Consider the following 11,136-nt stretch of genomic DNA (forward strand, 5'->3'; position numbering starts at 1 on the left):
ACTGGAGTTTGATCACCAGAACCCATGTGAAGGTAGAAGGAAAAAACAAACTCCACAAAGTTGTCCTCTGCCCTCTGCACCTGGGCCATGGCATAGTGCCTGAGCGTGCCTAGGTGCATAGACATGCACGCGCGCACATACACACACACACAAGTGAGCATATAAATATTTTCAAACTCAACATCTAATTAAACACTGGAATGTAAACACCTAATACTAAATGTAAAGGTAAAATGTATCACAAATAATAAAAACGCAGAGACTGATATTGGTGTTCAACTTGAAGACCAGAAAAGCAAAGCAGTCAAGCAACTAGAGAGTTCTTACCAATAAGAAATCTTCAGACTGAAAAAAGGTAAGTTTGTATCTCATCCTGCCTTATCTTCCTCTCTAGTGCTGGGATTAAAAGTGTGTACCACTACCACCCAACCTCTTTGGCTAACTAGTATGGCTACTGGGATTAAAGGTGTGTGCACCAACTGCCTGGCTGTACGTGTGTCTTACACTGACCTTCGGGCATATTTATTTATTAAATGAAATATCACCACAGTAAAAATAAGATATATCTTATATTCTGGAGCAGCACCTCATTCCTTGTTGCTTTTCTCTTTGTCCTATTAAGATTCAGAAGCTTAAATATCCATTGTTACACAGATAAAAATAATGAGGTTGTACACTTCCTCATCTATTCATCATAGCTCTGTCTAGGTGCCAGTGAGTACCCAAAAGCATTGCCTCCCATCATCTGCCCAAGACCCTCTCAAGCTTCCTGCCTTGCATTCAGGCCTTACTTTGCCTTTCTATTGTAACGGTAAAAGTAAACTGCTGCAGGATGCCCATGGCTGCAGTGGCAGTGCCCTAGCTAGCTGGGGTAGGCAGCAGGCCGCAGAGCATCCAGTCCCAGTCAGGGAGACACACAGTGGCAGATGAGAGACAGAGACATGGATAGGCATGCCATGCAGATGAGGTTGGATATTTATTTAGTGGGTTATAGAGGGGGAAGGAAGAAGGGGAAGAACAGAGAAATGGGCAGAGAGAGAGATACAGCAGGTGGAAGGGGAGAAGTGGGGAGAATGGAGTGAGACAGAAGCTGCCTTTTGGGGGAGAGATGGAAAAAGGTAAAGAGTCAGACTGCAAGCAGGAAGGAAGATCTGCCTGCCTCAGTAGACAGGGAGGGGACTGGGCATGGCTTGTCTTTTAAAGGGACAAGACAGATCATTACATCTACTCTTTGACTCCTTAATTCCAAAAGACATCTTAGAAATTATCAAAACCATATTTTTGTTTTATTTTGCTTTGCATTCCTTCATTAGAGTTTTATATATTTCAGGCTGGCAAGCAAACCCACTGTGTAGCTGAAGTTGACCTTAAAACTTCTGATTTTTCATTCTCTGTCCTTCAAATCCTCAAATTACAGGAATGTGTTCCTACTATAGTTTAGGTGGTGTTAAAGAATGAAGACATTATGCTCACTAGACAATCACTATATCTATTGAGTTAAATCATCAGTACCGCTGTCCCTAGCCAATGTATCCAACTCTAATGAGGTTATAGTCAGGAAAGGTGTTATAGGCAATGCTCTATAATGGAATATGTTGGCATTTTAATTACTTGCATAAATGTGGATTACAAGATATCAAATACAGTAAAGGATAAATTATTTGAATTAGCAATAGTTCTCCAGAGAAATTGAACCAATAAGATGGATGAAAGGAAATTTTTGTGTCTATTGGTTCATCTGATCCTATAGATGCTTCTAAGACTCACTATGCTACCTGCAAGCTGGAGAACCAGGAAATCCAGTGGTATAAACCCCTGTGTGTTCCAAAGTATGAGTACCAGGAAGACCACTATGGCAAGTTAGAGAGTCTTGAGTCAGGGAACCAACAGCTCCATGGTCCAATGATAGGAGAAGATGGATATCCAAACCTTCAGAGGAAGAAATTTCATACTTTCTCTGTCTTTTTGTTGCATTCCAGTCTTAGAAAGATTGGATAGTAACTGTATTTGGTAGTGCATGCTTGTTTACAGACCATGATTATTCAAATGATAGTCTTTTCCAGAGATATTCTTATGGACACACTCCATAAGTAATGTTTCACCAGTTATCTAGATACTATTACTTTATGCAAATTTTACATGTGAAAATAGCTACCATGATTCCAAAGGAGGTATATTTCTTAAACTGTTAATGGTCTTGTTTCCATTTTATATAGGAAGAATATCAAAGGAGATATAAACTTTTACGAATTGAAGATGGATCCTGGGTGTCAGAAGTGAGTCTATGCAGAGTTTCAGGAGGATGTTGCGTGGTCAGCAGCCAGCTACCATTACTACCAAAGCTCTGTTTCCTCTTCTTATAGGTTCTTTCCTGGTGTCTGAAGCTCAACTGACATTTGCTGAAGTCTAAAGCTTCCCCTAAGCCTTGGCTCAATTTTAGTGTGAAATCAAGCTTTCCAAATCATGTGTGAATCTAGGCTGGATTCCAGAGTCAAACCTATCTCTTCCCACCGCTCAAGAATCCTCCTCCCTTCTCCTGGCTCCTTAATGGGGAAACCCTTTGGCTTGACTTATCCCTTTTTGTCTGGTGTACAAAAGCCAGGTGGCCCTCTTCCCAGAAACAATTCATTTGCCAGTTCTCCCCAACATCATTTGAAAAGGACAAAAAAAGGGAATCCCTCTTCCTGTCACTGTAGAAATGTAAATATTTTGTTTTGTTTTGTTTAAGATGAAAGATTTGAATCTCTAAATTTCTGCCAAATTTTTATTGTCTCTGTAATTATTTAGGGTCAGTTACCTTAAGAGCAATCAATTCTGTGGTAAAGTATTTCACAAAATGAGCTATCAGTTTACCAATTGCCTATGTTTACCTGAGATTTAAATGCAACAATGAAGTCTGGAAAGATCGCCAACTAAGAATTTATATGAGCAAAAAATAGCACAATTTTGTTCTCCTCACAGAAATCATAGCCAAGCAACAGTCATATTTTATTTGTTCAAAGTAAACATTTTTTGTATGTCCTTGCAAATCTGAAATTGAACTAATTGCATCTCTTCTCCCCAACACTTGTCTATGTCTCAATTCACACTTTTCCCTCCTTTTTCAGTCATTTAAAGTTAGTTGTCTTGGACTTATGGTAAACCCTGACATATTAGCATAGTTTTATTAAGCTTTAGGTCAGGAGTGGCAGAGTTCTTCATGTGGTGATTCAGATACCCATGTTGCTCTATCATGTCATGTCAACTAGAACAGGTTCTGAAGCCACTATGATACGAAAAGCTATGTGGGAAAGCCTAGTGGTGCTGAAATAACTTCTTCAACCTGTAGTGGGCACATCTAGATTCTGTTATTAGAACTATAACCTAGAAGGGACCTGGAGAGTAGAGAAGAACACGTGGGTCTTTGATGAGCACTCTTCTACTCCATACAAGCATCCAAGTGTTCATATTTCCTCTCTGGGAGTTTTCTGATGCTACAGATATGTTTAGCATTAAAGAACAAGTTTTGCCATTTTTTTGGTTTTGTTTTTTTCTGACATAGTATGTGCTGGCTATTTTATGCCAGCTTGACACAGCTAGAGTTATCTGAAAAGACAGAGCCTCAATTGAGAAAATGCCTCCACAAAATCCAGCTGTAAAGCATTTTCTGTAAACCTATGGTGGGTGGTTCTATCCCTGTACTAATGGTCCTAGTTCTTTAAGAAATTAGACTAAGCAAGCCATGAAGAGTAAGCCAGTGAGCAGCAACCTTCCATGACTACTGCGTCAGCTCCTGCCTCCAGGTTCCTGTCCCGTTTGAGTTTCTATCCTGACTTCCTTAAATCAGCAATGTGGAAGTGTAATACAAACAAACCCTTCCTCTCAAAAGTGATATTTGCTCATGGTGTTTCAGTCCAGCAATAGAAATGATAGGCATGGCATAATATTTCATAAAATCTAGGCTGGGTTCAAATTCATTATTTAGCCAAAGATTGGATTACCTCGAACCTCTGATCTTCCTACCTCTACATTCCTCCTGAATCCTAGAATTACAAGAATTATAATGCCCAGAATCAATGAAGTCATTTTTGAAGCCTTACTGCAATATTAGCAGTTCCTGCTCTAGGAGTATATTGTGTCTCCCAGAAACTAGGTAACACAATTTTTCATAAATATTCACTCTTCAACAGTCTTGAAGTTAAGCTGAAGACAGAAAGATAATAGTCAGTGAAAGGCTAGCTACCACTTTTTACAAAGGAAAATGGAAAGGAGATTGGGGACCAGTCCTAGGTGGATGTCTCTTAATTTTTCTAAAAATTTGTCACATAATTCTATTTCCATGCAGGCACAAAAGCAAAGAAGACAAAGTTCTGATGTGTTTGTTTGAAATGTAACAGTGTAAATCTACTGAATGCTGTTACTTGCAAATGTATATTCCTCATGTTTTAATAAACCACAAAAAAAGCATCTATAGAATAATTCACTTGGAAAAAGTAAAAAAGAGTTATGATGCTCTTTCAAAGAATGAATTCTCATCAGGCCGCCTAGTGACCAATTTCAGCAAAAGTGAGCTAGCAACTGTCAAAGCAGCACAGGAAAAAAATGTATGTTACTGCATTTAAAAATGTAGTTTTATCATTCACATTGCACAAAGATCCACCAATGAATGATAATAAGACAGAATAACAAATACATGCTAGCTGAGAATAGAGAGGTGCAAAGGCACAGTATCAACCCAGCAACTGACTACAATGTAAGACCAAGATATTCTTCAAGCAGATGAGGTTAAATGACTTACATCGTCATCCTGCAAGTTTGGGTCCACATCAAAAGTGAGCAAAGTGATAAAGAATATGATCAGCTAAGATCCTCTTGGTGACATAGTCAGAAAAAGTCATACAGCCACAAAACACCAGGAACTGTAGGAAGAAACAACTGTGAAAAATATTTTAAAATATCATGGTTTCAAGATAGGGAGTTCAGTTAAATGTTAAAATTTATGATGGTGCTCAAGATGACAGCATATTTAAACAAACATACACACACCTTAGCCAGCAGTCCTCAAAAAGGAATAATTTTTTTTTCTTTTTTTTTCCTCTAAGAAATACTTGTCAATTGCTGGAGAATTTTTTTTTTTTTTTGTAAAACGTTATGATTTCTTTTGGCATCTAGTAAGTCGAGGCTAGAGATGCTACTGGGCAACCTTCAATGCACAAGATACTGCCTTCCAATCATTTGTACAACAAAAAGTTTTCACCCCTGATCCAAACCATGATAGCAATTGAGAATTGCTACTACTGCGGCTTGAATGCAAAATCTGCCCTCAAGGACCCAAATGTGTTGTGACAGATTATTTCTGGCTTGAGTCACAGTTCTGGAGGTTGGAGAGTTAAGTCTTGCTGGAGGACAGGCTCTGCTAGAGGTGAGCCTTCAGGTTCTGTAGCCCAGCCCCTTTCTGTGGCCTCACAGCCTCCTGACTGTAAATGCAGTGTAAGCAGCTGCCTTGTGCTCCCATCCCTGAGCCTTCCTCACCACCATAAAGAGTGATGTGTGACTCCTCTCTGTATGCTGTGAATACCATTAGTTAATAAAGAATCTGTTTTAGGCCTGGCGGGGCAGAAGAGAGGTAGGCGGGGGAAATTAAACTGTTAAACTGTAAGTCACAACGCACTCCTCCTCCCTTAAGTTGTTAATTGTCAAGTGATGATCACAACGCCAGGAAGAACAACCCGTAGAATGCTCTTATATATTCTGTATGTTTTATCAAAATCTAAAACATTTACTCAATATTCGTTAAGTATTAAGCCTGGATCATATTATTCGCCCAGGCTGCTTCACACTTGTGGTCATTAATATCCCTTTCAGACTCCAAAATGCTAGGAAAATAGGTGTGATCCAATACATTCAGCCAAAGTAGGTATTTGTTTTGTTTTGTTAACCAAGAGTAAGAAAAAATCTTTTTTTAATGTATTTATTTATTAAAGATTTCTGTCTCTTCCCCTCCACCGCCTCCCATTTCCCTCCCCCTCCCCCAATCAAGTCCTCCTCCTTCATCAGCCCAAAGAGCAATCAGGCTTCCCTGCCCTATGGAAAGTCCAAGGACCACCCACCTCCATCCAGATCTAGTAAGGTGAGCATCCAAACTGCTTAGGCTCCCACAAAGCCAGTATGTGCAGTAGGATCAAAAATCCATTGCCAGCCGGGCGGTGGTGGCGCACGCCTTTAATCCCAGCACTCGGGAGGCAGAGGCAGGCGGATCTCTGTGAGTTTGAGACCAGCCTGGTCTACAGAGCTAGTTCCAGGACAGGCTCCAAAACCACAGAGAAACCCTGTCTCGAAAAACCAAAAAAAAAAAAAAAAAAAGAAAAAAAAAAAAGAAAAAAAAATCCATTGCCATTGTTCTTGAGTTCTCAGTAGGAGTAAAACAAATTCTATCTGATGAAAAAATACCTATTTTTCCTCACTTGAATAGATTTAAATTAAGAATTGGAGCTCTCATCAAACAATACTGGAAAGTGTATTACATAGGTAAGTGGTAGTTTCTACCATGTTATCTTTCTCTGCCAATGAATAACGTGATGTCCACCATTACACCTTCTCGAAATTTCACTGTTGTAAGATAAAAATGAATGTCTTGCTTTTCATTCCCACAGTAGAACCAACACATGCAATGGGTCCTGGCTTCTAGTTGTAACTGGACTGACAGGTCAGAACCTGGAGAAGATGGTTCCATATTATCCCACACCATCCCAAAGGTGGTTCTGTGTATTTTCCTGCTTCCATTGACAAATTGCTAAGCAAACTCTCTCATTTACTCTTACAGCGATGAAAAATACCAAAATACATTTCCAAACACCCATCTTATAGCAGCTATACAAACCCTAGCCAAGAATCACTTAGCAAGATGGCCTTTTGCTAACCTTATGACTCTTTAATCTTCAATACTGATCCCTCATCCCAAAGAAGAAAAGAAAGTGAAAAGGAAGACAAAAGAACTCTCTTATATTTTTCTCAAACAGAGACATCAAAACTCCAGGATATCAAATGTGGAAGGGATGTCATTTTATAAGTAACTTATGTTTTGATAAACCAAGCAAATTTAAAAACCAGAACAATAGACGATAACAAAGCTCAGGGTGCAGCCAGGGGACTGAATGTTTATTAATAATTGTTGACTTAGTGTGAAGAACATTTTCAGAGATTTGACAGTTCTCTCTCGGGTTACTATCTTCAATTTCTGCTTGATTGCTTCTAATCTCTGGGTTCTGATGTAAATATTATGAATATCCAAAATCCCCTATCCAAATATCCAAAATATCCTTGTCTTCATGAAATACGTTCACACATTTGGTCAGGTGTATTGCCCAGAGTTGCCTTTGGAGACATTAGTGTATAATAAGAACTAAGTGTTTGTACTACTTAAAATTCTTTTCAAGTACATCCTTTTATTCATATGTAACATGACATGGAGAAAAGCTGTCAAAGAGCAAAGGAAATTTGGGCACCTAGAGAAAGATACCACAGGTACATGAGCCTGAAATTAGGAGATTTATTTATTTGTTTGTTCGTTGGCTTGCTTGCTTGCTTATTTACTTACTTTTATTTTACATTTGAACTTGTTTCCACCCCCTTCTCTCCTCCTAGTCTGTCCTGCCCTTATTCCCCCTCTGTCCCCAACCCCCAATCCACTCCTCCTCAGTTTCAGTTCAGGAAAGGGTAGGGCTTCCATCGGCAAATCAAAAAGAAAAAGAAAAATATGGCATATGTTGACCCAGTATTGGGAATAGGATCCAAAAGCCAGCAGAAATGTCAGAGACAGTCCCTGCTCCACTGTTATGAGTCCTACAAAAAGAACAAGTTGCACAACTGTTAACATATATGCAGAATGATGTGAGACTCCCCTGTGTATACTGTGAATACCATTGATTAAGAAAGAATCTCTTAGGACTGGCAGGGCAGAATAAATGTATGTGGGGAAAACTAACCTGAATGTTGGGAAAAAGAAGGCAGAGTCAGCAGAAGCCATGTAGCCCTCCAGGAGACAATTGAGGATGGAACCTTACCCAGTAAGCCACAGCCACATGGCGATACACACATTAATAGAGATGGGTGAGTTCAGGATATGAGTTCGCCAGAAATAGGCTTAAGCTATTGGCCAAACAGTATTGCAATTAATACAGTTTCTGTGTGGTTATTTCGGGGCTGAGCAGCTGGGAACAAAACAAGCAGCCTCTCACAACAGCAGAGTGCCTAGGTTAGCCTCATGCAGGTTTCCTGGTTGTTGGTTCAGTTGCTGTGAGCCCAGATTAGGGGATTCTGTAGAATTTCTTGTGATGTCCTTGAACCCTCTGGCTCCTACAGTACTTTCTCTCCCTTTTCTGCAGGACACTGCTGGAGGGAAAAAAGTCATTGTAATCAAGCTTACTGGTATTCTTCTGTACTCATCGATTGGTGCCTAGCCCAATTGTCATCAGAGAGGCTTCATCTAGAAACTGATGGAAACAGATGTAGACCCACAGCCAAACATTAGGAAGAAGATTATCTTAAGATAAAATTATAAGCATTAAAAAAAGAAAACTTTAAAAGTAGTCTGTTAAGCTATTTGCCGGCTAGTGAAGCCAATAGCGACAGCATCCTCCATTATAGAAAAATTAATGTGGTTTTTAATTCTAAAAAGACTTACAATGTTTTGACTTAATTCCACAGCTTTCTTGGCCACCTATAATTTAAATCCCCCTGAAGACAAAGTGTGATGGAATGCAATTGAAGTTTAAGGAAAATCTTTGATCTTCAGATTTAAAATGGTGTAATGAATGGTGGAATGACTCTTTAAAATCCTTTTAATTAGAGGAAATTTCAAGTATCTACAATAGCATGTATGTGGGATAAAGTCACATGTGGTCATTGTGTAATTTCACAGGGCCTATTGTGCTTTGCCCTTTGACAACATTTGAATCTTGACAAATGTTTATCTGACTGCATGAATATAACAGCAGCTTCCTTATAAAGTCTGAACACAGGGTGGCTAACCCCAGGATGGCCTTCTTTGGTCTCTGAAGAATAAATTGGGGAAGATTAAGATATCCAACAGAGCTATGGGGCTGCACATATCTCGTTACTTTCTCTTCTCCAAACACCTCACCAAAACAATGACTAGTAAATTTTTTTGGCTTTCATTCCACACTGATGAGGAGTTGGCAAGGAAGGGCACAGCAAATAGGCTTGAAAATTGGAACAAGACATAATTATATAACAGTCATAAATGGAACAGGCAGATCCACTAAACAGTCATTTTTGCAGTATTTAAGGATGAAAACCTATTTGACTATATTCCTAACAAGCCTACATCATCTCCATAATGTGACTGGGGCATCCTTCTCTGTAGGATGTAACTAGCCCAAGATAAAAGCCATGAAGACAGAGTAGAGCAGATTTTGTTTGTGTTATAACAAAAAAGCTTGCCTGAAGATCGGAGTGTGCAGCTAGTCTCACGAGTTAGCCATAGAGGCCAGGCAGTGGTGACACACATCTTTAGACTCAGCACTCAGGAGACAGAGGTAGACAGATCTTTGTAAATTCAAGGCCACCCTGGGCTACACAAGATTGGATAAGTCCTAAAGAGAAACAGAGCTCACACATTTGAGTCCAGCACTTGGAATCACATGCCTTTAAACCCAGCACTAGGGAGGTAGAGACAACAGTGATATGGCTGGGCAGAGAAAGGAATATAAGGCAGGATAAGACAGGCACTCAAGAGAGCATTCAGTCTGAGGATTCCTAGAGATGGGATCACCCATTTGGCCTGAGGATTCTGTAGACACAAAAGGTCTCTCTAGTGACTGGCTATGTTACTTCTCTGGTCTTTCACATTTACCCCAATAGCTAATTCTGGGTTTGTATTATTAATATCAATTAGAATTCATGCTACAATTGAGTTTCCCTATTCTAATCACTGGCAGGTTGTCTCACAGTGAAGCTCACAGAGGAATTCCCCTCAAGGTGCCTCTGCTCTTGTCAGAGTTTCTTTCCCCAGTTTTGAATATGAGACAAATGAGTAATCCCTGACATCTAAAGAGAATATCTAACATAAACTGAGATTAAAACCATTAAACAAGGAGAGAAATCTAGTGGCCAAATGGAATGAAAAGAACATTTAAAAATACTGTACCTTTAAAAATAGCTTTTATCTGTAGGGTATGCAAAAATTAAATAAAATAATGAAGTAAAAGTATTATGTCCCTAGAAAGACAAAGAGATCTATTTTATCTATTAAAGAAGAATTGAACTTTTTAGAAGCAGTTTTGGAACAACAGTAACCAAAAAAGAGAAAAATCTCCTTTTTGAAGTTAAAAAGAGAAAATACACTAATACAAATTGGTAACACTGAGATCATGTACCAGACATGGGAGAGAAAAATGAGCAATGGCAAACAGGAACAAAAATAAAAATAAATATTTTTTAAAAAGGAAGAAATAGATGATCCAATCTCCAAGGTCCAGCCATAGTAGAGAACATCATCATTCCAGCATTTTCAAACACCAAGGACCAAAATACTAAAGCTTGATGGGAAATGGGAAGGGGAGACTCATAAATGGGAAACCAAGTGATAAAGTGATGCTGGGCCTCTCACCAGCATCCTTCTAACAATTCAGTGTCCCATACAGCACAGCCTTGAATACAATTCTGAAGTCTTAAGTATACTCATAGAAGGCTGTTAAGTAGGAGTATGTATGTGTTTGTGCGCACGCATCGCTATGCGCACACATGCATGTTGATCATAGGAACTAAAGAAGACAGAGATAAATTCTTATTCTCTTTAGAACGGGGTATAAATATAGTGCTTCAAACTGAAAAAAAATCTGAAAAATCTAAAAACTCTATTTCCCAAAGAAAGACATATAAATAACCAGGGAGCATATGAAAAAGAAAAATCATTATCATTATGAATAATTAGAGCAATCAAAACTGTAGTAAGATAATAGTTTACTCCAGTAAGGAATAGCTACTATCAAAAAACAAAATATAACAAGCTCTTGTATGTATGCTGAGAAAAGAGGATCTTTGCAAACTGTTTAGTGGGAATGTACTTTTGGTCTAGCTATTGCGGAAATGAGTGTAGAGGATCCTTGACTTAGCTTCTTCTGCTATTGTGTTCAT

The sequence above is a fragment of the Microtus pennsylvanicus genome, chromosome 7 (assembly GCF_037038515.1).
Source record: "Microtus pennsylvanicus isolate mMicPen1 chromosome 7, mMicPen1.hap1, whole genome shotgun sequence".
NCBI lineage: Eukaryota > Metazoa > Chordata > Mammalia > Rodentia > Cricetidae > Microtus > Microtus pennsylvanicus.